Raw genomic sequence first — 27,179 nt, forward strand, 5'->3', positions numbered from 1 at the left:
CATATTAAAGGCTCTGAGAAGTCTTCGGTCAAAACCAAAAGCAAACTAACAAAAAAACCCAAAATAAGAAAAAAAAAAAAACCTTCAAAAAAATGGAGGGAGGACCTTTGTTCAACTTAATGTGATTTGAGGTTCCCGTCTGACCTGCAGAGCCAATGGCTCCTCGCCTCTCTGCCCTTACCGTGTTCCCAGGATAAATGAGACGACTTCTCTTCCAGAGCCCTGCTAGCACATGAGAAGGAACCCTTGGTCTGGTTGGTTTCAGGAGCCACCCCACAAGCTGACTTTCCAACTCTCAGATCCTCTGGCTCACACATAGAAATAAGGCATATTTTCCTCTTTTTCTGAGAGGACTCTCAGGACCCCAAGCCCATCCCTCATAGGCACCCTCAACTGCCTCCTGAGCACATAGCAGGTGTCCTTCAGCCTGCAACTCGTCACCCCTCTTACGCCCAGTGCCCTGCACGGAGCTTGGCGTCTAAAATAGATGTGCATAAAAAGTGTGAGCTGAGCTGAATGCACGGCCCCTGTGAGTTATTCTAACACTTTTTCTCTCTTCTCCCCACTCCTCTCTCACCATAAAAACTATCCAGAGTCCCACAAAGCTAAGTTTGGGAGACACTGAGATTCTACCGTGAGAGCCCAATGTGTCTAAACCATAGTTCGCTGTTCCCTTCCTCCCCAACCCTCCCCACCAACCCTTGGATGGCTTACAGCCCCAAGATGAAGCCACCACCCTAAACCTCCCCCTCCCTTCCCCCCTACATCCACTCCCCCCTCCCTCTCACTTCTCTCTCCTCATTTTCACCCTCTCTGCTCCACACTCCTTCCCTCTCTCCCTCATTCTTTTACCCTCTCCCCCGAATCCCCCCAACTAGGCTTTCTTCCCATCTGTCGAGCTGTCAGTTTTGTTCCAGCCAAGCAGCTGGCTCCAAGGAACCTCTGTTTGGCTGGGCCCTGGGCCAATCCCTTCCTCCAGCTGCCCAATTCAGGATGATCTAAATAAGAAATGTATGTGTAGGCCTAGTGTCTTCAAGGGATGGCCTTCAGTGGTCTTCTTGGTTAAAAAGCACACTCAGAGAATATCCGCATTGGGCTGGGGCAGTACATCTGGCCAGTGTGGGCACATCTGACCATGGCCACTGGTTCTGCTGCCCAGAGGGAATGCAAGTCTGCAAGGGTAGGTATGGAGAGTGTCTTGGCTCTCTTTTAGAGAGAGGGCATCCTGCTCCCTGTCCCTGAATGAGTTTGGTACCAGGAAAGACCCAGGCTTGACTTGGAAAATCCAGATGTGTGTTGGAGATGAAGCAGAGAAAAAGGAGGAGGACCCGCGTCCTGTACCCACACTCAAGCTCCTTCTACAGACAGAGTGCAAGGAAGATCAGGGAAAGGCAGAGCAGAGGGGCCTGCTGGTGGGGACAGTGAAATCTGCACTACAGAGGAGGCTGAGAGGCCCAGGGGAAAGGGCATGACCTACAAAATACACAGGCAAAGGGGCCCCGCAGCCCCAGGCCCCAGGTGAAGGAGCAGGAAACCGGAATGTCTCCGGGTCCTGACATGTGGTTGTAATGATCACAGACCCCTTAGGCTCCAAGGGATCTCAGAGGTCATCTCCTCCATCCTCCTGCTTCCGGGCAGGGCTGGATCTAAACTAGTCAAGATGTGCAGGCAGCTCTGTTCTTAAAGGTCCCCAGAGAAGGGAAAAAGAGCTCTTTTTCACCAAGTATTAGACTCCGAATCTTGGTGTTGACTTTTTCCATCATCCAGAAAGGTCACAGTTGACAGAGGCTGCATCAGGAGCTGCTTCGTGACTAAGCGGGATGTCTGGACTCCTGGGTCCTTGGTCAGTAGTGCACCGTGACCCCCAGTCTCCCAGGCAGGAAAGTTTGCGGTGCCCGCGTCACCCCTCCAGCTGCTCTTCAGGCTCTGGGCTCATCTACATGATGCATGCAAAGTGGTTGGGATGGTGCTTGGCACTGGTGAGCAGCACATAAGTGTTCATTGTTATTATAATCGCTGCTGGGGTTGCAGCTTTCAGGAGATGGAAATCAGTTGTTTATCAGTTTCCTTCTTTAAAATCCCCACTGTCTACTCTGCTGTCCTAAAGCCAGAGAGGGGATCTCAGCTGAGATGTCTTCTCTGACCTTCCTCTCCCTCTGCCTCCACTCTGCCTCCCAGGCCAAGCTATCCCCCTCCACCTTCTGTGTGTTCCCATAACCACATGAGCTGACCTTAGTAAAGAGGCAGTAGCACGGGACAGAGTAATGGCCAGGGGCTCCCACTAGGGTAGCCCTGTAATTTATTATCCAATGCAGGATGCTTCTGAGAGTGAAAAGCCCTGCTGTTAATTATGGGGACAACAGGCATCAAGCAGAATTTTCCCAGGCACAGTGGGACCCTGGTCACCCGAGCTCTGGGTTTGAATCAAGTCTCTACAACAAGCACCTTGGCTGATGCAGAGCATTTTCATTATTTTCAGCTTAGGTTTTTCTTGGTAAAACATACTAAAGTAAAATATCTACCACCTAGCGTGAGAGATCTTGGTCTTTGGAGTACATGAGAGTCATTCAAGATGTTGGTCAAAAGTGAAGATGCTTAACCCAATCCCCATAATTCTGACCCAGTGGCTTGGAGGTGTGGGGGGGTGTCCTAGGAATCTGCATTCTGATAGGTGGTCCCTGGCTCAAACTCCAAGAAACATTTTCTTTGAGCCATACTAAGGACTAAGAACATAAGTAAAGCACCGGGCCCGGAGTGGGCCCCCATGAATGGCAGTTCTCATCACGTTGTTCTTCTTTATTTCCTTCTTCTCTCTCTACCCTGTGAGCAAATTGGGGGTCAAGGGTTGTATCTTTTCATCTTTGAAGACACATAGCCAGCTTGGTACATACTGGGTGCTAAACAATGTTCTAGACATCCTTTTTGGGATTCCCATTTGTGATGTAGAGAGGTCGAATGACTTGCCACCATCATCCAAATGTGGTGGTAGAATTAGTACTGAGGGCCCCAGCTGGGACGGTTTGCTGAAATGCAGAGTCCAGGGCACCACCCTGCAAGAAACCGTGTTCCTACTGCTCACCTTCCCCAGCCCAGCCTCCAGCTCAAGCTAAACAACCTGGGCTGGGGTGGAGCATAGGTTTGCTGAGAAATCTGGCTGAGAGATCGGACCGTTATATGGGTTTCATCCTGAAATGACTTTGATTGAAAACTGAAAGTAAAACTCAAACCACCCACTTCCCCCAACAAGTGCTGAGTTCAGCTAAGCCACTCTTGTCTTAAGAGGCCTTGCTCCCTTCCTGGCCCAAACTCTGAACCCCACTGAATGCTGTGCCTCCACCACCACCCCCCCAACTGCCCCAAAGACTTTGGTCTTCCCCTCCCTCACCGCCCACGCAGAAGTCAGAGGCAGGGGTGGGGTGGAGGAGACGCCCTCTTCATGCAGGGTGGGCACCCAGCCCCCTTACCAACCCTGACTCCTTTTTATGCTCTGACTCCATTTAGTAAATAAGAACCAATTCTTCCACGTAAAAAAAAAAATGCATCAGACATACAGAATGGCCAGTGCTTCTGAGATGCATCTCATGCTGTTTCCACACTGAGTTGGCACCACTCAAGTCAAAAACTGAAACATAACATTCGTAATACAAAAATAAGTATACCTGTATACAAAAGCAATCTACATTCTCATAGCAGAAACTCAAACACGGCAGAAATAAGACATAGTTCCTATAACACCATCCTCCAAAAACCATCTCTTTTCATAGTTCGGGGTTTTTTTAATGCTATATTGTAGTCTGTGTCGTAGGAATGCTATTGAATGCACACTGTTACCCGAGGCTCCAGGAGATGGAGAGAACTTGCCCCCGATCACGCAGCTCAGAGCTGGCAGATCCATTCAGCGGTGTGGCAAGAGAGAAACACAGAGCAAACAACCTGCTCCTAGGGAGGAAGGCAGCAGAAGTCTAGCTCACTTGGGAGAGGTGGGCCTGCCCGGCCTATTCCATGTTCCTCCAGGAGACAGGAGTGGCCTCAGTAAATGCACAAATTCCCCAGTGGCCGGGCCTGATGGTGGGAATTAAATATTTAAAGCTGAAATGTAATTCAGGGATCACCGAGTCACACCTCTTGATTTTACAGAAAGGAAAACAGACCCAGAGGACCAGTGGGAAGTAGACCAGTGGTCTTCTAGCTGGGCTGCAAGAAGACTTCCCAATACTCTATGAGCCTGGATGGTTTAAAGGACCCAATTTCCTGGCCCTCCACTTCCATGTGCTCATTCCCATCTGGCTCTGCCTGCAACGTCCTTCAGCAATTACCCTTCTCCTTCTTCACAGAAGCATCTTACTGTGTCCCAGGTACCAACACGCCCAGGCAGCAAAGGAGGGACCGAGCACAACCTCAACCTTGGCATCAGGAGAAACCTTCTTACTCCAGGCTCTCATCTTCAGCATCGATTTAAGATCAGAGTTCCCTGTTAGAAATGGGGGTGCTTTGGTCTGTCATGGGATATATTAAATTGGGATATATTATAGAGCAGGGGCAAGGATGATGACAATTTTTATTTAACAACCCTACCTCTTTTTTCTTCCTACAACAATAAAAAAAAAAAAAAAAAAAAGCCCTGGAAAGAAGCCTGTAAGAGCAAAGCTGACAGGTATCAGTACAAACTATTAAAGAGATTGTCACCTTACATCATCCAAGAGATAAACTCATAGCAAGTGCACGCCTCTTCTTTTTTTTTTTTTAATGTTTTATTTATTTATTCATGCGAGTCAGAGAGAGAGAGCACAAGCATGGGGAGCGGTAGAGGCAGAGAGAGAAGCAGGCTCCCTGCAGAGCAGGGAGCCCAATGCGGGACTCGATCCCAGGACCCTAGGATCATCACCTGAGCCGAAGGCAGACGCTTAACCATCTGAGCCACCCAGGCACCCTCTTCTAACAATCTGTCTTAAGATCAGAATTCAGGAAAGAGAAGATTGTCCCAGGGACATGTACTAACACCTGCCTGCCCGACTGGCTCATACTCTGTCATTTCCCCATGACCATAGCTCCTAGCACTCCTCTGCCATCATTATTCCTATCTCTTAAGTCATGGGGGATTTTCATATGCACTAAACATGCTTCCTTGAACACATCTTTTCTAATGATCTCGTCCTCTACCCTATCCCAGCCACCTACTAGAGTTGTCATTACCAATAATTCCCATCCCACCATAATTGCAACTTCTTGCAAGTCTGCTCTAACCCCAGCTCCCACCTTTCCAGCTCAATCCCTCTAGAACCTCAATTCCAACAATCCTGGATCTCACAGACCCTCCTATCCATTGACCTTACCTCCTTTCCACTGGACCTCACTGCCTCTTTCCTTCTAACCTGCCTTAGAATCCACGGCCAATCACTAGGTTCACTCCCTCATGGATGTCCTCAATTCCTGGCCTTTCTCTTGCCTTGTCACAGCAAGATGTGTGCTGAGAAGCATAAGGCAATGGGCCGAGTTATCAAGAGATCCCTAGGGTGGGTTTATGGAAAGTGTAAACATTCCTGATGCTTCTCAGAAACACTGGGACTCCCCACAGCTACTGGGAAGAGGGGACTCCAGCTGGTATTACTGGAACCCAAGAAGAAAGGGTGCTCCTTGAAGGCTGAAGAATGTGGGGAGCCTTGAGTTACAGGAGGATTTATGAGGAAGAAGAATTCCTGGAAGAAACCCAGCAGCTGTGCTAAGAGGTGCCTTGATCAGGCCTCCTGGGGACTCCCAGCCTGGCTCATCAGTGCTCAGCTCAGGACATAGCTCCTAGATACTCACTTCTCACTTGTACTCACACTTTCCAAGAGAAAGGATCCAACTGGGTCATGCTGTCACCATCCCACACAGAAGACCCCTATGGCACAGAGGCTTTTGCCAAGCCACCTGGAAGGAGCCAGACCACTGGCTTGGGCACCAAATCACTGGCCAGTCTTCTGTGACCAGGACAGCAGAACTCACAGCACAGAGTGTAGCCACTGGCTTCGGAAGAGCTGACAGTGACAAGTGTGCGGAGGTCCTTCAGAGCATCAGAGATCACACCAGCTCACATGCAAGTTTGAGAACCAGTTCTTCATTTCACTTTTCACCAATCCAGGAACCCCATACATCCACCTTCGAAGGGGATTTCACTGGCAGTCCCCAGGCTTTCAGAGACTGACTTGCCATGTGTTGGTCAGGCACAAAAAAATCTACCAGCTCCACTGCAATAGCCCCATTCTGATTTCATCTGCAAAGCCTGTGAGGAGACTTTCATGGAAAACATGCCCTGTTTCTAACTTCGAACTTTAGTGTAGTGGAAAGCACGTTACGCTTCAAAGCAGGTGGATATGGGCTTGAATCCTGGTTCTATCTCTTACTGGGTGTGAGACCTTGGGAGGTTGACTTACGCTCTCTAAATCTCAGTTTTCTCATCTCTACAGTGGGGATAGCCGTGTTTATCTCTCTGAACTTTAGTGATGTTTAATGACTTGTACTTAAGACCCTGCCTGGCAAGTTAGCACCAGCTTATCCCAACCCCCTGGAACCTCTGCAGAGACACACAGAACCATTATAAAACATTCCGAAGCTGTTTTCTGCAGCTAAGAAGCTTGAGAACCTCTACTGTCACTTGTCCTAGAGTCAGAAGATCTGGGTTCAAGTCTCAGCATGGTCCTAAGTGATGTGTGGCCCTGATAATATCACACTCACCCTCCAGACCCCCATGGCCTTGTCTATAATCCTGGGGACCTAGTGACTAGATGCCTCTCCTGCCCTTACAGCCTAGCATCCCAGGATCCAAATATTGTGATTAACCCAACACTCTTCCTTTAATGTTGAGAAAACTCCCTATGTAGCTCCCAGAGTTGATTCCACCCAGAGTGGAAATGGAAATTAGGAGGGGCCACATGAAGGAGTGGACAGGAAGCCAGAGAGGGGGTCCCCAAGCTGTTTTCAAGCAATGATGCCATACAGAACTGCTTCCCTACCTGGTCCTGGGCTGCTGTGCACCAGCCATAAACCAGACACCTGCCAATAAGTCCTGCCTGCAAGCACAGGAAGGACAGGGCATGAGGAACAGGACATCCCAGACCTCTCTCCTAACCTGGGCCCACCAACCAATAGAGAATGGCCTTCACTCGAGGGAAATAGAACCCAAAGAGGTCAAGACAGAAGGTTGTAAGACCTGAATTCTATCCAGATCCTGCCCCGCCATCCTGAGGAGTGACCTTCGACAAGTCAGCTCCCATTTCCCGTGCCATCCCTGCCGGCCACCGGGCTTGGTGAGCAGGGAATGCGGTGAGATGGAGGTTATCCGCTGGTAGACACTCCTGCCCCGTGCAGAGGTCAAGTGTTCCGTGCTGAGATGGTCCTCCCAGCTCATCTGTAAGCTCCTTGCAAACTCGGAGCTGAGCTCCTCTTCCGATGAGTCTTTGGTTACTACTTGGTGAAGCCTTATTACGTGCCAGGCACTGGGGTCGGCTCTTCACGTGTCATTTTCTCATTTAACTCTCACTTGTAACATTATGGGGTGATTGTCTTCATTTTCTCAATGAGGAACTAAAACTAGAAGTCAGGTCCCTCGCCCAAAGACCAGTAGTTACTAAATGGCTGAGCCAGGATGTTTTGGTGAGATCATTTTGAAACTTCTATTAGTTCAAAATCCATGTTACAGAAGTGTGTGCCACAAAAAGGCTCCCTCCCATCCCTGTCTCCCAGTGCTGCCCCCTTCCCGTAAGGCTGCAAGATGAGTCTATTTCTTAGATATCTATCATTCCAGAGCTAGTCTCTGCATAGACATTTTAATATGTATAAATATTCTTCTGTATACTCCCTTTATCACAAATGGTAGTGTACTATTGCTCTGCACTTTGCTTTTAAACTTCATAAATAAATATTTTGAGGGCTGTTTCTCTGAATGGCTCTCTTTGGTTTGAGGATGGGGGGCCCCTTTGGTTAGGGTGTGGGAGGCCGTGGGACAGGAGAGCTGGAACAGACTTTGAGATCATGCAGGCACTCTCTTCCACCTACAGGTGAGAACCCCGAAACCCAGAGTGGGTGACTGATCAGACCACCACTGGCGGCATAAGCCCAGGAGTCTTCAAGAACAGTACTCATGCTGAACATCTACTGCAAGGGGTGGGCCAGGCCTGGAGGCAGGGGCAGAACAATATGCTGGGCCACAGCGCACGGAGGAAAACCTCTGACCTGACTTTGCTTTCTTTTAAGCAGAGAGAAATCTGGGTACGTGCCTTGGACCCATGTTTAGGGGCAGTGTTGGAAGTTCAAAGGCACTCTTTCCCTGAGCTCCATTCCAGTCTCTTCCTTGGCCTGGCCTCTGTGCAAGGAAAGGGATCATCATGCCACTCCTGGGAGAGCAGAAGAGAGACCCAGAGGGTGGGCTGAATGATCAAGGGGATGTGAGGGGGACCTAGGGGCCCACTTCACTGTCTGGGCCTCCAGCCTCCAGATTTCCCCCATTTACATTATGAAAAGTAAGAAGTTATGCTTGAAGGAAACTTCCACAGCATGAAATTCAAACAAGAAATTTTTTTTTCAAACAAGATTTAAAGTAACCCTTCTGGGGGCACCTGGGTGGCTCAGTGGGTTAAGCATCTGCCTTCAGCTCAGGTCATGATCCCAGAGTCCTGGGATCGAGTCCCGCATCGGGCTCCCTGCTCAGCGGGGAGCCTGCTTCTCCCTCTGCCTGCCGCTCCCCCTGCTTGTGCTCTCTCTCTCTGTGTCAAATAAAGAAATAAAATCTTTAAAAATAAATAAATAAAGTAACCCTTCTTCCTGGAGTAGAGAGAACCACATTTAGGGGGACCCCGTTACATAAATTTCACCTTGAGGCTGGAACGCTAAAGTGCAAGGTTTCTCCTTTGGAACACTCGAAAAGCCTAGAATCTGAGGAATAAATGATCTACCATTTTTCCGGGATGGTTTAGAGACCATTTTTACTTAGAAGTCAGCAATAGCCTAAGTGGTTTTGAGGCTTTTGCACTTGGTAGATCAGCAAAACTTCACACAAAAAAAATGAGAACCAGTAAAAAGCTGATGACTTTGTATTTTGCCAAAGAAGAATATAGATAGGTAGACGCAGATATAGAAACACCATTTATTATGACTGTTGTTTCCCAAAGAAACGACATTTTAAAAACAAAAAGTAAGACAATCGCAGAATAAAGACCCTCCTTCAAGGAATATATTATACACACACACATAGTCTTTATTTTCCCTCAGACCAGCAAAAGTTTCTTCAAGGACCCTCAGACATCCAGCGTGGACCCTCATTTAGGACGCTCATGTCGGACCACCAATGAACCTAGTGATGGTAAGTGGGCTTTCTCAACCAAAGATGTTCTCTGTCTGTTTCCCTAAATTACTCTTCAGTCCTCCCCCTTTGCCTGCCCGCCTCCTTCCTCCGTTCTCCCTCCTCCCTCCTCTCCTTCCTTCTCTTCTCCTCTCTCCCCTTTTTCTAATATTTACGAGCATGTAGAATGTTGTAGTCACTTTTGTACTGTCTTTTCTTCTGCAACACACATTTCTATAACACCGTGGAGCTCATCCCCAACTGATGAACAGGGAGACTATGTGTCTATAAAGTGCAGGTTGCGTTGGTTCAAATGGAATTCTCCCGAGCGAGCGAGCGAGGGAGCTGGAGTAGCAAGAGGAGAGCAATACCCTTCAGCGAGAAAGGGAAAAGCCCTGCGCTTGGCTTCTGTGGAGGCGAGGGCCCTTTCAGCTCTATTTTAAGAAAATTTAAAATGCGAGCCTGCACCTGGGGTTTGGTCCCCAGAGAGACTCATCCCAGGAAGCAGGTTGCACTTCCTCCCGTGCCCACCTGGCTCAGAGTTCCCTTCCATCTGCACTGCCCTGTCACCTGCGGGGCAGCAGTGCGAATGTGACGGTTTTGTGTGGCTGAGCTGCCCGAATTTTCTCCCGAGCCATCCATTACTGCCTTGGGTCGGGTTCTATTACCAAGATGCATACATGTTCAAAGGTTTGCCCAACCCTACTGTTTTCAGCCTCTTATTTTTAGTGTATTAGTTTTCAGAATGCAAGGATTTTCAGGAATTCCCATATTACGTTATAGCACCAAAAACAACAACGACAACAACAACAACAAAACTGCGCTCAACAAATACTACTTATCTTTAACTGAACTGTAATATAATCATACCCACAGGATACTAAGCCACAGTTAAAATAAAAAAAAATGTAGAGCTATGTGGAAAAATCCTCCCTGCAGAGTAAGTGAAAAAAACAAGTTGCAGAACAGTATATACAGTGTGATATTATTCATGGTGGTGGGGGTGGGGGGGGGCGGGGAATAACCTTCAAAACAGCACCTTGTATTTCCTATGGGTCTATATATTCCATATATAGGGAAGCCTGCTAAGCGCTTTTGTCTCTTAGTGGGATGGGGAGGAGGGCACCACAACATCACCCTGACAGCCGGGCCAGACCCTTCAGACCCTTCCCTCCCGCCAAGGAGTCCGCAGCTTCACCACGTTCTCCAGTGCAGACCACACTCAAACTCAACACCCCCGAAATTCTCTTCCTGAGAGTCCTGAGTCCACTTCCAGACCTGAGTGAACCCTTTCCTGGGTCCATTCCCCGGACACCTGTTGCCTGCGCGCACACCCTTGACCCAAGGGAGCCAGGGCTGGGAAGAGAATTGAGGGCGAGAGGCCCCCATGGCAGTCCTGGCGCCCACCCACATTAGCGGCAGGCCCCAGCACTAGGAGAAGGGGCGGGTTCCCTCTGGTTCTACAGGATTTTATCTGTAAGCTTCAAGTTTTACAGGGAGAGTTATTTTTGCACTGCTTATGTCCGTAACAGTTAATTAAAACATAATAAAAGGAACTTAAAGATTCTTTATTCCTCCAGAGATTGGAACTCAGAGAGTCTTTAATGATAAATATTGACGATAGCTCCGGGGGCCTAGGTGGGGAGGGGAAGGGGGGGAAAAAAGAAAGACATAAGGGGAACACAGCTCTGATTAATTTAAGCGACAGGTGTCAATTACTTCCTAATTTTAAAGAGAGCAAGCATATTTTGATGGCTGGAAAGGGCCAGGGGGGTGAGGGTGGAATTCCCCAGAAGCAAAGGCCATAGCAGTTAGTGGACTTTCCACTCCACGTCCACCCACGGGCTCACCTCCAGCACATGGCTAAGCCTCCAGGAAGTAGTCCTGCCCGGGCCCTGGATCACAGTGCATTGGGGCAGATGGTCAAAACCGGTTGTCTGTCGGAGGGGCCACAGACCAGGGGATTTCCTAGGGGTGGAGTCCTGGGCAAGGCCCCTGGGCTATTCTGAGGTGTCCCCGAGCTCCCCCATCGCCGGTTCCAGGAAGCCTGCCTGGGATTATCAGAAAATTGCTATCTGGTCTTCAGGTGCATTCAACAAAAATGGGGTGGGGGGGGTGCAGGGGGCAGGCCACCTGGTAATGAACTGAAAGAGCCCAGAACCAGGAAGCAGGAAGCTGGCCATCTAGCGGGTCTGTGTGTGTGTGTGTGTGTGTGTGTGTGAGAGAGAGAGAGAGACTTTGGGCAATCCACTTAAACCTGGACACGGCTGGCCTCCCCCCCATGTGTAAATTGGAATTATATTTTATCTCAGGGAACAATCAAAAGGTTGTGAAGAAAATGATGTATGATAATGAATGTGAAAGCAATCCATGAACCAGAAAGTGCCTTGAAAATATAAGGACTCATTCCAGTGGTTCAGCTCAGATGTCACCTCTTCCAGGAAGTCTTCCCTGGCTCCCTAGTCTGGCTTAAGGGTTTCTATTCTTTTTTTTTCCCCTTTTTTTTCAAATCAAAGTATAGTTTACACACAATGTCTCGTTAGTACAGGCGTAGAATACAGTGATTCAACACGTGTACATTATGCTATGCTCAGCACAAGTGTAACTCCCATCTGTCACCACACAGTACCGGTTATTATATTCCCTATGCTGTACTTTTCATGCCCATGACACAGAGGTTTCTACTCTTGACCTTCAATAGGTCACTGTGTAAACTTTGGTTTTAATAACTCATACATCCCATTATATTGCTGTACTTGAAAGTCAAAATCTTATTTTTCCATCCCCAGCTCTCTCACTGTGTTGAACATGTGGTGGGTACTCCATAGTTGCCCTAAATGGAATATGTAAGTGGACGAATGATTACTGTCCTCAGCTTCCAGCCTTTTCATTGATATGGGGTACCCATGGACTCATCCTTGCCCAGGGCTATTCTGACAATCACATGATGCTTAATTTGGACTCATTGTGTTTCTGTCCCCCTCAGATATGCTCTCATGGCTATCCCCCAGATCTGGACACTAACCCCACCAATCAAGGTCACGAGCCTTGTCTAGAAATAGTTAAAAATAGATGATAATGTTAATTCAACTCTAATAAAAAACGAACAAAGAATTCAGTAGGAAAGTAAGTCCCTTTGAACTCACACACACACACACACACACACACACACACTCAGAGCTGGGCAGGGCTCCAGAAGTCAGGGCACAAGACTTGATGCCCCAGGCTCAGAGTCCTTCTATGATAGTGCGGCACACCTGTCTTCCTGTTGAGTCCCTGCGAGGGACAGGAGCATTTCAAGGCTTTGGGGAAATGATCAGCCACATGTGCTCTGGCCCCTCATCAGACTCAAGGTGGAAAGTCTCCTCGTGCTGGGCTGGGCACAGCCATCAGCAGTTAGTCTGGAGGAGGGAAGGCTCTGTGGGGGAGGGTGGCTTGGGGGACACAGGGGCACAGGGGAGACAGGAGATTGCGAGGAGGCTGGCCCTGCTTACCGAGGAAGAGGGGTACAGCAGAGAATGAAGGCTAGGCCGGGTAGAGCAGGGCCAGGGGGAACCTGGGAGCACTTTGGGGGTGATTCTCTTTCAAAAGAGTGTGTGGAGGTCCAGGGCCGGGCAGCCGCAGAGGGATGGTGGTGTTGCCAGTGAGGAATGGTGGGGGAGCAGAACGGAGGAATGGATTCTTGGAGGAGAGACAGGAGACAATGTCCGGAGTGTAGTGTGCACCCCTTCTGGCAGGGGCTCGTTAAACACAAAGAGAGGCTGGGGGGTAGACGTTGCTACATTTGCCTTGTGGTCCCTGCCAGCTGGGAGCAGTTTCTTTGTGACCCCCCTTCTCCTAGACACCCATTTAATAAAGGGACTTACAGACCATTCTGCCCACATCAGTCAGTGTCCTGATGGGCAATTCTTAGACACACTGTGGACAAGACAGGACAGCGCTGGAACTGTCCTCACACAAGCTGCTTACAGTCGCTTGGTTTCTTCCCTGCAGAAGTGGATGACACAGTCCTGCCTCTTTCACAGAACTATCTCGAAAATTAAACAGAGTTGGTAAGCTTTGGCTCAAGTATGCACGGAGGTCTGGGTGGTGTGGAGGAACCTGCAGCAGCCCAGGCTTGGTGGCGCTGGCGTCGGGGTCTCTTCCCTCCCCTAGCCCCCCCACCCATCAGGCTGGAGAGAGAGGTGCTCCAGCCACGTGCACATCGGAATCCCTCCCCAAATCCTGCTCTCAGTCTCTCGCAGCATTCTGCTCTCAAGAAAGGACTGGGGTGGGCGCCTGGGTGGCTCAGTCGGTTAAGCGTCTGCCCTTGCCTCAGGTCATGATCCTTGCATCGTTGTCATTGTCACTTTGGGCTCTGGGTGCGTCATTGTCGTTGTCACATCAGGCTCCCTGCTCAGCGGGGAGCCTGCTTCTCCTTCTCCCTCTGCTCCTCCCCCCCACCCCCCGTTCCTGCTCTGTTCTCTCTCACTCTCTCTCAAATAAATAAATAGAATGTTTTCTTAAAAAAAGAAAGAAAGGACGGACTGTGGTGAATAGAAGTTTCACAGAAGAAACATGGTGGGGCCAGCAGGATTTTGCTGCTCTCAAACCCTGGCTCTCCTGCTTACCAGCTGTGTGATCTGGACAGATTACTTAATCTCTCTGTGCCTCGGTTTTCTCGGTGTTAAATGGAGGGAAATAGTACCTGGTTCCTAGAGTTGAAGACAGAATTAAAACCGCCGAAGTGCATAAGGCCCCTGCCACCCATTGGGTACTCAGTAGATGCATGTTCTCTTCACTAAGCTCCCAGGTTTCCTCTGTGCATCTCAGCCCCTATCAGAATCACAGACTCCTCCATGGGGAGAGATACCCCAGCACAGAGTGATGGGGAGTAGGAAGAATAAGGAATAGGAAGAATATCCCAGGGGTCCCAAACATTTTTAAAAAATCTCAAAAAGTCCACAGGCCAAAAAGCCTCTGCTGGCCTTATAATCCCCTCTCCTTCCTCTCTCCCCAGCTTCCCTGTCTCGGGCCATGGAGTCTCCGAGGACAAAAGGAAGGGGAAAGCACCACCCTTCTCCCAGCCCCAGGGGAAGGCATTGCTGTACGTCTCCCTGGCACCTCTGGCCACATTCCCAGCTTCCCATGGCTGCCTGGCCCTCTCTCCACAGCTCTCTTCCTTGTGCGTCAGGGATACTGTGAGGGTGAATGGGAGAGTGTGGGGGGCTGGCACGTGGTCACTACTGAGCACAATGTGCGCAAGGTGCCGTCTTAGCCAAACATTCCGTGACCCAGAGGAACTTGAAATGTTGGGTGAATCCAGTGACTCAGAGAGAGATGGAGAGCCACAAACAGGAGAGGGCAATCCATGGAACACAACACACGCACACACACACACACAGACACGCCTACATGTACGCACATGCACACGTGTGTGCACACACATGCAAACACCCATCGCTTGTTGGCTTCTATAATATATAATTTAAAAGGAAAAGCAGAATGGAAGAAGAACTGCTATACACAACAACGTGGATGAGTCTCAGACTCCTGAGCGAGCGATGTCCGGTACAAAAGGCAACATATTCTATATGTTTCAATTGGTGCTGAATTTAAAACAGGCAGCATGAATCTATGTTGTTCGAGGTAGTATAGTTGTTACCAGTGCCTCCAATAGGGACCTGAAGGGGACACGGAGATGACCTTAGGGGTTGCTGGCAGTCCTTGGCCTTTGATCTAGGTGTCAGTTACCGGGAGGCACGCACTTCGTAAGAATTAAGTACACTTACGATCTGTACACTTATTATACACTTATATTAAGTATATATATCAAGACATTTATTATATTTACAGCTGTACACTTAGGGTTTGGACACACACATGTAAATACATAACGTATGCATATATATATTAGACTTCTACAAGAAGTAGTTGTATTAAGAAAATGGAAAGATAAGCTACCACACACTGGGAGAAAATTTTTGCAGTACACATATCTGATAAAGGACCAGTATCTAAAAATATACCAAGAACTATCGGGACTCCTGGCTGGCTCAGTGGGTAGAGCATGCAACTCTTAATCTCTGGGTCATAAATTCGAGGCCCACGTTGGGTGTAGAGATTACTTAACAATAAAATCTTTTAAAAAATAAAAATATACAAAGAACGCTTAAAACTCAACAATAAGAAAGCGAACTGCCCAATTAAAAACTGGGCAAAGGCTCTGAACAGACACTTCACAAAGAAGATATATGGATGGCTGATTCAGAGAATTCCAAGTAAGACGAGATACCATTGCACACCTGTTAGAATGGCTAAAATCCAAAGCCCTAACAACATCAAATGCCAGTGAGGATATAAAGCAACAGGAATTCTCACTCATCACTGGTGGGAACGCAAAATGGGACAGCCACTTTAAAAGATAGTTGGACAATATCTTACAAAACGTAATACTCATACCTTATGATCCAGCAACCCCACTTCTTGATATTTACCCAAATGAGTTGAAAACTATGTCCGCACAAAAACCTGCACAAATATTTATAGCTGCTCTATTCATAATTGCCAAAACAGGAAGGCAACCAAGATGTCTTTCGATGGATGAATGGATAAATGAACAGTGGCACATTCCATACAATGGAATACTATTCAGCACTAAAAAGAAATGCGTTATCAAGTCATAAAAAGGCATGGAGGAATCCTAAAAGTGTATTGCTCATAAAAGAAGCCAATCTGAAAACACTATATACTGTATGACTCTAACCATAATCATACGACATTCTGGAAATGGAGGTGATTGGGAGAGGGTTGAATAAATGGCACAGGGCATTGTTAGGGCAGTGAAGCTATTCTGTATGATACTATAACGGTGGATACATGTGTCAAAACCCACAGAATGAACAAAAGGAAGAATTAAGCCTAGTGTAAACTCTGAACTTTTGTTAATAATGTTTCAATTTTGGCTCATTATTTATAAGAAATGTACCACACTAATCAAGATGTTAGCAACAAGGGAAACTGGAGGTGGGGGTGAGGCATATATGGGAACTTTCTGACTTCCCCTCAATTTTTTTAAACCTAAAATTGCTCCCCCAAAAAGTCTATCAATTAAAAAAAAGTAGTTGTATTTCCTTGAGTAATGCTTAAGCTCCCTAGACCTTCATTTCAGTTTCTTCATCTAGGAAATGAAAGACTTAAACAAGGTGACTCTAATGTCCTGGGGAGGGAGGCTGTCTAGGCAAATAAATGGACTTCCCCTTCCCCCTGTCCCACCCCTCCCATCAATCCCCCAAAGGCATTAAAAGCATTAGTAATGCAACACAGCTCTGCATACACACAATCACTCAGGCGGTTTCAGCATTGGAATGGGTGTTAGACAGGCTTCTCAGGACTAGGGATGCTGGGTGCTCAAAGGGAGAGGACCTAGGTCACTGGGTTGGTTGGAGATAAAGAGATCACAGACCCTCCACGTGTCAGGAGATAAGACATAACCTCTATGCTATAATCTCCGTACATAGTGCTGAGAAGCTTCAATGAAGAAGAGTTTTCTACAGGGAGAGGGCATTGGAACTAAGTCTTGAGGTGCGAGCCGGATCACTCTCAACATACAGGAGAGAAGGAAGAGGGGACAAAGACTTCACATCAAGGGGACAGCTTGTGTGGATGTCATAATTCCTAGGAGACACACGGGCTAGGCCAGTGTGCCCAAACCCACCCAGCCAAACTCAACCAGAACCAGCAACTCCCAACCTTCTGTTCCTTCCCCCACCCCCACCCCCAGCAGCTGAGCCCTACTGAAAGAAACCACACAGCACAGAAACTGGTGTTTCAGATTCAGGATCTCCAACCTCAGCCTGGCCCTCACAGGCTGCTCGCAAATTATTTTTCGTTTCTTGGTTTTCTTTACCCCTTTCTCCACAACAGCTTTTTCAAACTTTTGCTAACCCTCCTCAAACCTATCTCAGGACCTCCCCACACAGCTTTAGCAGATGGCAATCGTCCCACAACTCATCTGCAGCCTCCCCAACTCCTTCCTTCCATCCCACCCCACTGGAAGCTATGACCCCACTTCTGACTCATGGGTTCCTCCGTCCCTGCCCTGGCTCCATTGCTTCCAGCATTTTCAGCACAATGGATGCCTTCCACCTTTCTTGGCGACTGAGACAACACTCCCTCCCTTTTCTATGCCCCTTTTGCTGGAAGTTACATCTCCCTTGCCTTTGCTGGCTCCCTTCCTTCACCCATCCCTCAAATGTGTCTATTCCTGGGGCTTCTGTCCTCCCCTCCGTTACATCTCTCCCTTCACCTAGGTGATGTCAGCAGCTTCCCTGGCTTCACCCACCTACATGCTGAAGACTCCCAAATATTTTTTTAAAGATTTATTTATTTGCGAGAGAGAGAGTGTGTGCGCACACAAGCGTGAAAGGCAGAGGGAAAAGGGGAGAGAAATCTCAAGCGGACTCCAAGCTGAGCTCAGAACCCAACGTGGGGCTGGATCTCAACCCTGAGATCATGACCTGAGCCAAAACCAAGAGTTGGATGCTTAACTGACTGCACCACCCAGGTGTCCCTGAAGATTCCCAAATATAAACATCTGGAGCTCACATCTCTCCTCTGAGCATGGAATGGGACTGATTCCCACCTGGATACCCTTACTTACTAAGGTGCCTTTCCTACATCCACCCCCATTTCTGAGAATCCATTCCCACCTCCCCCATGGAAGGGATACATCCAGGTAACCTTATTTGTACCAGAGAACCCTGACACTTTCCTTAAGCCTGTTCTACCTCTGCCCCCAGGCACAGTGATGAGAATACCAATATTACAGCTGATTGGAGCAGACGTAGACATCTGAGTCTCTCTTTTGAAAACTGAGTTCAGAGACAGAGTGACTGAAATTGGAAGCTGGGAAACACTTGTTCTTAGAATAGCTGCTGGCATGGCATGAGCCCTCAGTAACTGCTAGTCATCACTATTGCGTCTTCTTGCCCCTCTGAGTATAGCATATGCCTTCTACAGTCATCTAAGCGGGAAGCTTGGGAGTTGTGTTTTTCATTCTTTACCCCCTCACTATGCATATCAATCAATCATAAAGCAGCTTCCCAACTGGCCCATTGCCTCCAAGCTGTGCCCCAGTCATTCTCCACATGGAGCCAGAGTATTCCTTCTGTGATAGAAACCTCACAGAGTCATTGTCTCACAGTTCAAACCCCCCATGCAGGCACATGAGCCCCCCTGTGACCCAGCCCTGATGCCTGCTCAGCTCTATTCTTGCCATCCCTCTCCTCTCCCTGGACCCTACAGCCAGAAGTGCAGTTCCCTACGTTCTCTGCTTTCTTTCAACTGTGGACCTTTGCACGTTTTTTTGCTTTGTTTTGTTTTGCTGCATGGAACATTCTTTCTCCATCCTGTTTTGGCTGTGTAATTCTTGACCATCCTTCCAGTTATGTCCTTAACTGTCACTTCCTTGGGGAACCTCTCCCCAGTGTTGCCAGTCATGGACCCACATGGCAGCCTTCCTTCACTCGGTTATATCACCCATCACAGTCTGTTAGAGTTCTCTCTGGATTGGTCTGACTCAACCTAGACTGGAAGGCACTTGAGAGAAATCCATCACTGCATGACATGGCCCTAGCTTAAGATCTGGCACATAAAAGTGGTTGAGTGAGGGGCACCTGGGTGGCTCAGTCGGTTGAGCATCCGACTCTTGTCTTTGTCTCAGGCCATGATCTCAGGGTTGTGGTATCAAGCCCTACATTGGGCTCCGTGGTGAGTGTGGAGCCTACTTGGGTTCTTTCTCTCCCTCTCCCTCTGCCCCTTCCCTCCCACACCCTTCTCTCTCCCTCTCTAAAAAAAAAAAAAGTTATTGAAGGAATTAATGTTTGTTAATGCCTTGTAAGTATTTACCACTTTTATCACTTTTATATGCACTGAAGAGTCAGAGATTAAAAATAACATGCCTGCATAAAAGAACTTGGGGTAGACCAACAAATAAGTAACTAAGTATGATGAAATGTCATCAATACCATACAAAAGTATGACATGGCCAAGTCAGCAACAGGCACAAAGGAAGATGTGATCAATTCTACCAACTCGAATGATGCTTAAGAGACTCCGTTTTCTTTCTTTCTTTAACTTTTCATTTTGAAATAATCTCAGACTCACAGAAGTGACAAAAAGAGTATGGAGTTCCCCTCTACCTTTCATCCAGAGTTCTCAACTATTAATAACTTAAATAACTACAGTCCAATGGTCAGAACCAAGAAATGTACATTGATACAACTCTATCATCTAATCACAGACCTATTCAAACTTCACCAATTTGTTTCACTAATGTCTTTCTTTGGCTCCAGGAGCCAATCCTAGATCCTACCTTGCATTTATTTGCATTTAGTTGTCATGTCTCCATAATCTCCTTTATTTTTTTAAAATATTTTATTTATTTATTTGACAGAGAGAGACACAGCGAGAGAGGGAACACAAGCAGGGGGAGTGGGAAAGGGAGAAGCAGGCTTCCCGCAGAGCAGGGAACCTGATGGGGGGCTCGATCCCAGGACCCTGGGATCATGACCTGAGCTGAAGGCAGACGACGCTTAACGACTGAGACACCCAGGTGCCCCCTCCTTTATTTTTTTAAGATTTCATTTATTTATTTGAGAGCGCGCGGCGAGCGCCGGGAGGCAGTGCTGAGGGGAGGGGCAGAGGGAAAGAGAGAAGCAGGCTCTCTGCAGATCATGACCTGAGCCGAAGGCAGTGGTTTAACCAACTGAGTCACCCAGGCACCCACCATAATCTCCTTTAATTGGTATAGTTCCTTAGTCTTTCCCTTTTTTTAGTTTCATGACCTTGACACTTCTGAAAAGTATTGGCTGGTTATTTTGTAGAATGTCCTGTTTGGATTTGTCTGATGTTTCCTTATGATTAGATTGAGGTTACGTATTTTTGGCAAGACTAACACAGATATGATGCTGTATTCTTCTTAATGCATCATATCAGGAGCTCCGTGATGTCAATATTTCTCATTACTGGTGATGTCAACTTCAACCATTTGGTTAAGGTGGTGTCTGCTAGGTTTCTCCACTGTAAATTTATTATTTTTCCTTCATAATTAATAAGCGTCTTGTGAGGAGATGCTTTGAGACTATGCAAATATCCTGTTTTCCATCATATTTGTACCTTGTACTTCTAGTACCCATTGATGATTAATAGCCACCACAGTTTTTAATGTGATGTTGCCAAATTGTGGTTTTCTACTTCTCTCATTCCTCCTATATTTGCTAATTGGAATTCTACTGAGAAAGAGCTGTTATTTTTTTCTATTGATGTATATGTTTATTCAATTATTTATTTATATTGGCATGGACCCGTGAACATTGAGTAATGAAATAAATGTTAGGTATAGATTATAATCAGTAGAATTGAGTAGGATAAATGTTCATGGGTTCATACTGAGATAAATAAATAATGAATAAATAAATACATAAATTCATTCCCACCATGAATTTCTCTGGGACACATTAAAGTCCAATGGTCATATCATCTTGCTGAGTGAAGTTCAAAAAATTAAAATCTAAAATCACATAAAATGTGCAAAATGTGTCAGATATTTTTAAAAATAATAGAATAAGTATCTAGTTAATGAAATAAATATTTCATTATAATTTCACTGCCAATGTTAATATCCTGAATTAGTATATTGTTAGTCTTGCAAGTTTTTGAACTGGATTTAAATTAATCACAGTGTGGGAGCATCTGATTGGATCAGTTGAGAGAGAATGTGACTCTTGATCTCGGGGTCATGAGTTGGAGCCCCACGTTGGGTGTAGAAATTACTTAAATAAAAAGTAAAAATAAGTTAAAAAATGAAATAAGATAAAATTTTTAAAAATCACATAAAGTCCCAAGTCTGAAGTTTTAAAGATTGGATGAATTGAAGCCTCTCCCAGTTTCTGATTCTGCTCAGCTGAGGAAGATCTGAATATGTAGTGGAGTTAGGGTTCCTTCAGCAGCCACAGCCTGCCTGGGCTGTCTCTGGCGGGAAGGAGTGGGGTTCCTTCAGCACCCCAGAAATGGTGGTGACCATTTAAGATGAGCCTCATCTTAAAAGCATCCAAAGAGCTAACATGGTGAACCCAACAGATTAATGCTATGCCAGCCACACAGTGAACTCCCAGCTCTTGAGACAGTTATCACAGGCAAGTGTATTCCCTGGGTCTGGCATGCGGTGCTGCAAAGACCATGGGAAAACCCAGAAGACATGAGGAAGAGACGGAGCAAGAACATCTTCCATTCTGCCAGGATAACAATCAGGGAATGTTAGCCTGGAGTCTGGAGTCCACCTAAACTCAATGGGGTCAAATCTCCCCTTGGGAGGTTCCCTTTGCCACTATGCAGGTGCCATATGGAGTGGGGGACACCATGCATGATCTCTCTTCTCTGAGATGATGGATTTGAGACTTCATTGCCTTCACACTAAGTTTAGCAATTTGCAATCATGACAGCTCCAGTCAGCAGGTCTTCTTACCTGACGTACCTTCCTTTCCGAGCTAAAATTGTCAAAACTGCCTAATGTCCATTTTCGGGGGGGGTCCAGCACCTCCTTGAGCATGAGCGCCTCCACCCTTGTTGTGGGCAGACATTTAGGGGAACATCCCACTGAGGGTGTCCATTACCTCCTGCTGTGGAAGTGCTAAGACTTGTGACCTTTCTCCTCAGGAAGACTCCACCTCCCCATTCCCCATTTGTTCCAAATGGGGGACCACTTTGGCTGAATCCCGAACTAAAGCTGTAGTGATTATTCTGGCTCTGCAGGTACTTCTTAAGACACTCCTCGTAGATTTTTAAAAATTGTTCAACCCTTTAGATATCATGTCTTTCTCTCATACCTTTTTCTGCTATGGTGAGATCCTGCACTAGTGTGGTCTTCCTCTGGACTACACCTCACTTCCTTCAGGAAGGTTCAGCATTATAACAGTTTAACCTGTTTTTTAAGTTAGTCACTTTATTTCAAAACAAAAACAAAAACAAAACTAACCCAACCCTTTCTTTCATTTTCCAATGACTGTTTTCTGAACATAATCCCCCAACTGTTTTTTCTTATGGGATTGCCCATAATGCTATGCAATCTTTAACTCTGGGTCTGTCAAAATCAAGCACTGCTTGGACAAATCTTGCACACCCTCACCTTACTGTGTTGGAAAATCCCACCCAAAGGTCTCCTCCCATCAACCCAGGATTCACTGCTGCCTGGGCTGGTTCTGTCTGTCCTGCCTGGCTACACTTAAGAGCATCTCATTTTTCCTGGGCTTTCTTCGAGAAACCAGATTTCATAAATTTTGCAGATATTCCTTTAGTCTTAGGTGTTTCTTGGGTCATGCAATAAAGTTCATAGAATGATTTCTTTTTAGGACTTTAAACTGATATTTCTGGTTTTTCATTGTAAATTTGTCTGCATGTTGGTAACCATTTTGAATATCTGTCCCATCTTTCAAGGAGTAGTTGCCAATCATTTTTATAATGCATTCTTGCTCTGCCATCCTCCCTGTAGATCTAAGACAGACACTTCTCAAATTTTCCTGGATCCTGGCTGCCCCTGCAAAAGTCATTCCAGTCTGCTTTTTGTAAAAATTTGCTTCTCTTCTTCTGTTGGACTTCACAGAAATCCAAGCACTGTTTCTGTTATGGGCATATCTAAAATATGCCCATTGTTTCAATTTCCCCTTGAAGAACAATTAACCTTGCATTTTCAATAATATAGATCAATTTCTCTACCACAAATTGAGAAGATAACATTCTTTTCATGATAAAGGACCTCATTTCTTCACTCTCTCTCTCTCTGTCAATAAAATCTGCTATCTTTCTGTAAGGGAGGCCACAATTTGGGTCCCTGACATTTAGAGCCACAGAGAGAGTATGTATAAGTAACAAATCTGGAACCACCTTGAAATCCCAGAATGGGCGTTTCCCTTGAACTTGTGGGCAAGTTACAGGAATTTAAAGTCAGTTCCTCTGCAGTCCTCTCTCTTGGTCCTAAAGAACATTCAAAGCAGTATAAGAAATAGAACAGCATTTAGGGTAATTTATCTCATTTTGCGTAAAAATACCTGCCACTAACACTCTAAAATGCAAAATTCACTGCTAGTCTGCAAAACCAGAACTTCAGTTTAAGGTCCTGGCCTCTTGGCTTGAAGATCTTGCTGAGGAACACAGTAAAATTGTCCTGCTCCCTAACACCTAAAAAACCTCATGAAATGCTCTTATTTCTCTTTAATCAAATCCTTTCTTCTTTCTTAATCCTCCTTAATGCCTCCTCTTAATCAAATCCTTGCTGTTTCTGGTTGCTAAGTCCATCTGAAAGCCACCCCACTTGCTAGGGTCCAGCCTGCCTCTCTATGCTTGTGTAAAACAGCCACTTGCTGGTGACCCACCAAGGTGAGGTCCTCCATGGCCCATTCTTAGTACAGCCTGATGCCACCTGCCCAGGCCACACCTGTTAAAAGCCAATTGTGTTACAAAGCAATGAGAATGAGTGACATACAACTATACGCGACAATATGGGTGAGCTCATAAATATAAGTTGAGTGGAAGAAGATGGACATAGAGAAGTTCGTACTGTATGATTGTATTTATATAAACTACAAAAGCAAACAGAAACAAATGTTGTGCTGTCAGGAGTCAGAATGGTATTTGGCAGGTAGTAACTGGCATGGGGGTTTCTGGGGTACTGGTAATATTCTATTTCTTGATCCAGGGGCTGGTTACATAAGAGTGCTCAGTTTGTAAAAATTCATCACACTGTCCACCTATGATAGGTGTACTTTAATAAAAAGTTCATTAAAAAAAAAATAAAACAATAGCACAGCCATCAGAAACAGCCACATGACATCATGGAAGCACTACTACCAATTGCCAAGGTCAAAACCCTGACTGTCCCGGTTGCAAAAGCCTTGCCTCCTGACCATGCCCAAAGTCCCCATCCACACGTGCCAGGTGTTCCAGAAATGACAGCTGTTATCCATTTTTCAGTGTTCTCTACTCCTTAATGAGATGTTAGGGTTTGGAGGAGTATAGTGGGTTGAACTGTGTCCCCTAAAGTGATATGCCCAAATCTTACCCCAAATATTTATGAAGATGATCTTATTTAGAAATGGAGTCTTTGTAGATGTAATTAAGTTAAAGATCCCGAGATGAGATCATCCCCAATTTATAGTACTCCCTAAACCCGTGACAGATGTCCTTATGAGAAAAAGAAGAGGAAGGTTTGAGACACAGACACGGAGGAAGAGATACAGGGAAGAAGGCCATGTGAAGATGGAGGCAGAAGAATGCTGCCACAAACCAAGGAACACCAGAAGAAACTGGAAGAAGCAAGGAAAGAGTCTCCCCTTGAACCTTCAGAGAGAGTGCGGCCCTGCCAATGCTTTGATTTCAGACTTGTGACCTCCAGAACTGCGAGATAATACATTTCTATTGGTTTAAGCCAATCCGCTTGAAGTGATTTGTTATGGTAGCCTTAGGAAACTAATACCGGGGGCCAAATATAAAACACTCCCTTTTCCCTGCCCTAGTTCTAAACTCAGAGATTAAAAATTACACTCAAACAAACAGAGATCAAAATTCTGTCTTGATTGCTGATAAAGCCATCCTGGATGACATGCCAAATTAGCCTACTTATTAGGCTGAGAATTGAATTTACTCCTCTACACCACAGACCCACCTAGCAGGGGCAGAATCTGCCCTAAAGTACTTACTGTTTAGCCAAGAACAGGAAACATCTCATTTATCCAAAAGGTGTTCAATATTTGTTTAGAGGTGCTAGATGCTTCCTGGGGGAATACAGTAAAGATACTATTTATCAGAGAAATACAAATATGTAGGATCTTACTTATATCTGGAACTTGAAAAAGCCAGACTTAGAGAAATAGAGTGGTGATTACCGGCAACTGGTGGGTGAGGGAAGTGGAGAGATGTTGGTCGAAGACTACAAATTTTCCAGTTACAAGATAAATAATTTCTAAGAATCTAATGTACAGCATGGCAGTAACAGTTAATAATACTGTATTATATACTTGAAAGTTGCTAAGAGAGTAGATCTTAAAAGTTCTCACCACACACACACACACACACACACAGCAATTCTATGACATGATAGAAACTATATGTCAATTATATCTCAATAAAGCTGGAGGTGGGGGGAGGAGAGATGCTGTCCATCACTCTGAGTAATTCAGCTCTGGCCCCATACCTGCACACCCCTAATCAGGAAGGAGCTGAGTACAAGAGTCCTTTTTTATCCACAGGGGGGTACATTCCAAGCCCCCCAGTGGATGCCTGAAAACACAGATAGTACCAGAGTCCCATATATACTATATTTTTTTTTCCTATATACACAATACCTATGATAAAGTTTAATTTATAAATTAGGCACAGCAAGTGATCCATACCAATAACTAATAATAAAATAGAACAATTATAACAATATACTGCAATAAAAGTGATAGGAATGGGGTCTCTCTCTCTGTGTCAAAGTATCTTACTGTACTGTACTTACTCACCCTTCTTCCTCTTGTGATGATGAGCGAGGAGACAACAGAGACCTGGTGAGACAAGTGAGGTGAATGGCGTAGGCACTGTGCCACGGCGTGAGGCTGTGTCAGGAGGATCATCTGCTCTGGACAGCGGTTGATTGGAACTGCAGAAAGCACCACTGTGGACAACGGGGAGGCTATTGTCATCAACAAAACCTTCCTTGAATGCAGATGTGAGGCTGTTAGTTGTCACTTGGGCTTTGATTATGTCCCTTGGGCTTTTACCTACACAAATATCCACCAAGTGTCTTATTCACCACTTATACCACTGTGCCTATGAGGGGTCATTGCTTAAAAAAAAATCTGTTTTGTTATAGGTCAATGATGTTGTTATACCAGTTGCAGAATGTCGTCCCTTACCGTGGCTTGCCTGACCTGCCCCCCATCCTGCTCTGCTGTGGAAACCAGTGGAGAGATATTCTTTTTAAGGTGATACAATCCCGTGGTCACTCTGTAGGCCAGAGAACAGGCTGGACATAACTTCCTGTCTGGAAGGCTTACTGTGACAACAAATTTCCACTCCTAATAGTATCAAAGTAACCAGACCCAAAAAACAGATGTGACAAGTAGCAGGTAAAAGTCCCCTTTGGCTAAGGCCCTCCTAGGGGTCTATCACTCTCCCCAGTGGGTGTTCTTGCTACCAGTCATGATGCTCCACCCTGGACCACCCATCCCAGACCGGACTCCATGTTCCAAAATTGTTTTCCCCTCTTTTGATTCCACCCCACTTCTTCTCCCAGCTAAATGTCTGGGCAATGTCTTGGTGACAGTTCATCCCCTCTGAGGGGCCATGTTAATGACAACATGCATTATCTCTCTCAGGGCTATGTGTATTTTGAAAGAAGGCAACTGATGATAGTAAGGCCTGAAGTCAAAGGAATGAAAGTGTAATGTTGCAATTTTAGCCAGCAAGAGTGAATAGAAAGATCCTCTTATAGCCCTCAAATAATGTTGGGTGGGGTAGCACCAATTCGGTCATGCCTAAAATAGGGGCTGTTCAGTGCGTCTGTCACTCACTGTAAGATGTGGAGGTAGGAAGTCCTACTTTCCATCGCTAGGACACATGATGGGATGTAGGAAAGAGAAGACACTACACTAGAAAGGCAGGTGGAGTCCCAGCGTGCCATAGTAGGGAATTTGCACTTTCTTCTATGGGTGACAGGGAGTAGCCTGGTCAGATTGGCATTTTAGCCAAACTACTCCACAGTGGTGTGGAGAATGGGTATGGCAGACCCAGCAAGCTCAGTTGGAAAGTCATGGTGGGGATGATGTGAGAGATAATGAAGCTTGGAACT

General features: G+C 46.2%; 1 long non-coding RNA gene across 2 annotated transcripts in view; it reads right to left on the bottom strand.

Annotated features, from left to right (window-relative positions):
- The window catches only part of LOC116623563, a 49,726-nt gene extending 23,750 nt beyond the window's left edge, over positions 1-25,976 (bottom strand). The window contains exons 1-2 of one of the 2 annotated variants that reach the window (XR_004297725.1): positions 25,852-25,976; positions 25,048-25,122 (exon numbers count right to left, since the gene is read on the bottom strand). This is a non-coding gene — a long non-coding RNA (uncharacterized LOC116623563). The remainder of the gene's footprint in view (positions 1-25,047; positions 25,123-25,851) is intronic. The other variant, XR_004297726.1, reaches the window with a different exon arrangement.
- Positions 25,977-27,179: the final 1,203 nt, after the last annotated feature.

Source organism: Phoca vitulina, unplaced genomic scaffold (genome assembly GCF_004348235.1).
Source record: "Phoca vitulina isolate PV1807 unplaced genomic scaffold, GSC_HSeal_1.0 scaffold59, whole genome shotgun sequence".
NCBI lineage: Eukaryota > Metazoa > Chordata > Mammalia > Carnivora > Phocidae > Phoca > Phoca vitulina.